Here is a 2,500-nt window from a genome sequence, read left to right as displayed (position 1 = left end):
AACTCAGAGACAAATCTTGACGGTCGATCACTCGTAAAAATAAAACGTGACAAACTTTGTGTTGGTTCAAGTACGAAAGGATCTCTGTCGGCTTGGGGGTACGCCCGTTTCCGTTTCAACTTGTCTCGCGAGGGTGGTTTCGGGGCCAGCAGGAGAGCTCGTCGGGGTAGCAGGCCCTGCAGCCGTGGTCACCGCCAAACCCCCACAACTCGAGCAAGTGAAAAAAAAAGTAACAGGAGCGAAAGCATCTCTGTCGGCTTGGGGGTACGCCCGTTTCCGTTTCAACTTGTCTCGCGAGGGTGGTTTCGGGGCCAGCAGGAGAGCTCGTCGGGGTAGCAGGCCCTGCAGCCGTGGTCACCGCCAAACCCCGACAACTCGAGCAAGTGAAAAAAAAAGTAACAAATAAGAAAGGATCGTCGGCTTGGGGGTACGCCCGTTTCCGTTTCAACTTGTCTCGCGAGGGTGGTTTCGGGGCCAGCAGGAGAGCTCGTCGGGGTAGCAGGCCCTGCAGCCGTGGTCACCGCCAAACCCCCACAACTCGAGCAAGTGAAAAAAAAAGTAACAAATAAGAAAGGATCGTCGGCTTGGGGGTACGCCCGTTTCCGTTTCAACTTGTCTCGCGAGGGTGGTTTCGGGGCCAGCAGGAGAGCTCGTCGGGGTAGCAGGCCCTGCAGCCGTGGTCACCGCCAAACCCCCACAACTCGAGCAAGTGAAAAAAAAAAGTAACAAATAAGAAAGGATCGTCGGCTTGGGGGTACGCCCGTTTCCGTTTCAACTTGTCTCGCGAGGGTGGTTTCGGGGCCAGCAGGAGAGCTCGTCGGGGTAGCAGGCCCTGCAGCCGTGGTCACCGCCAAACCCCCACAACTCGAGCAAGTGAAAAAAAAAAGTAACAAATAAGAAAGGATCTCTGTCGGCTTGGGGGTACGCCCGTTTCCGTTTCAACTTGTCTCGCGAGGGTGGTTTCGGGGCCAGCAGGAGAGCTCGTCGGGGTAGCAGGCCCTGCAGCCGTGGTCACCGCCAAATCGCCACAACTCGAGCAAGTGAAAAAAAAAGTAACAAATAAGAAAGGATCGTCGGCTTGGGGGTACGCCCGTTTCCGTTTCAACTTGTCTCGCGAGGGTGGTTTCGGGGCCAGCAGGAGAGCTCGTCGGGGTAGCAGGCCCTGCAGCCGTGGTCACCGCCAAACCCCCCACAACTGTTGGGCGCCTACCTGCGCGGGGCAGGAGGACACTTTCCGATTTCAAATCTCCGTTTGCCGAGTCCACCCCGAACGCACGCGGGCGGGCGGGTTCGCATCACCCTTCGTCACAAGGGGCGAAGCCCGTTCCACCGTCTCGTCAGTAGTGCCGACCGGTCTGTGATCGACGAGGGGAGCCACACCAGGTCCGGCCCTGCTGCTTGGCGGCACCGCGTCGTCGGGAGCTCGCGACAGACGGAGGGTTTCGGTGTACTCTCCAGCCACGGGAAACGAAGCCGGTGATGCAGGCGCCGGTCTTTCGCTCCCAAATCGGCTGGGTTTACATCGTTGCTATCTAGTCACGCTCCCTTCAAACCCGACGGGGTACCTATTCCCCTCACCCGTCTGTGCGTATACAGCCTCTTTGCACTTGCGGGATGGGGGTGGTGGTTTAAAGACTCTCGAGTTGCCGCCCGTCGGTCTCCGAGCTCCGTGCAGTAGTGATCCCCAGCGAACTGCCAGCAGGGCGAACGAGCGATCCCGCTCTCGGTCGGGGCGCCTGGCGTCGATCGGTGGTCGGTGGCTTGCGGGCAAGCTGCGCTGTGAGTGTGGGAACGAGTATGACGAGCCGTTGCCGCGACTCCCAGTCCACCTCGGCGGTGGCTGGGCCGGGCGGGCGTCTGCTCGGGCGAGTGCCGCCCCCGCCTCCTCGCAGGAAGTCCGCTCGCCGACACGCCGCCACGTGCACGCGTCAGTGACGCTGCCGAACCGATGGCCGGTGCCCGTTCCCGCCTCTGCTTTTCCTAGGGCAAAGCTGCTGCACGCCTCGTGATACTAGGCGGGCGACATGGTGGCGGTGATCCTGCCTCCGTCGCTGCGGTGCGTTGGGGCACGCATCGCCTCTTGGGCGCCCTGTCCTCCTCCCCCCAATAGACGTATGTTTCTGCGGGCCGCACCAGGATGGTGCTCCCCATCGCTTCACGCCACCCTGCTCCGCCCGCACGCCGGCGTGCAGGTGGCTGTAGCTCAAGGTGGGGAGCGTATGTGCGGTCCGGGTCGCTTTCCTCTGGCGAGGGAGAGACCTAAAACAAACTCAGACAACTCTTGACGGTGGATCACTCGGCTCGTGCGTCGATGACGAACGCAGCTAGCTGCGAGAATTAATGTGAATTGCAGGACACATTGATCATCGACACTTTGAACGCACTTTGCGGCCCCGGGTTCTTCCCGGGGCCACGCCTGTCTGAGGGTCGTTTGGCAATCAATCGCACTCGCCTTGGCTGGCGAGAGCGCGGCTGGGGTGTCGCAGAGGACCCGTCCTCT

The 2,500-nt window shown here is 60.8% G+C and overlaps 1 non-coding gene across 1 annotated transcript; it reads left to right on the top strand.

The window, feature by feature from the left end:
* Positions 1-2,276: 2,276 nt before the first annotated feature.
* On the top strand, positions 2,277-2,430 carry LOC140473808 (5.8S ribosomal RNA). The gene has a single exon (XR_011958640.1). It is a non-coding gene; the product is annotated as a 5.8S ribosomal RNA (ribosomal RNA).
* The last annotated feature ends 70 nt before the right edge of the window (positions 2,431-2,500 follow it).

This window comes from Chiloscyllium punctatum, unplaced genomic scaffold (genome assembly GCF_047496795.1).
Source record: "Chiloscyllium punctatum isolate Juve2018m unplaced genomic scaffold, sChiPun1.3 scaffold_734, whole genome shotgun sequence".
Classification (NCBI taxonomy): domain Eukaryota; kingdom Metazoa; phylum Chordata; class Chondrichthyes; order Orectolobiformes; family Hemiscylliidae; genus Chiloscyllium; species Chiloscyllium punctatum.
This window is presented reverse-complemented; position numbering and strand designations above follow the sequence as displayed.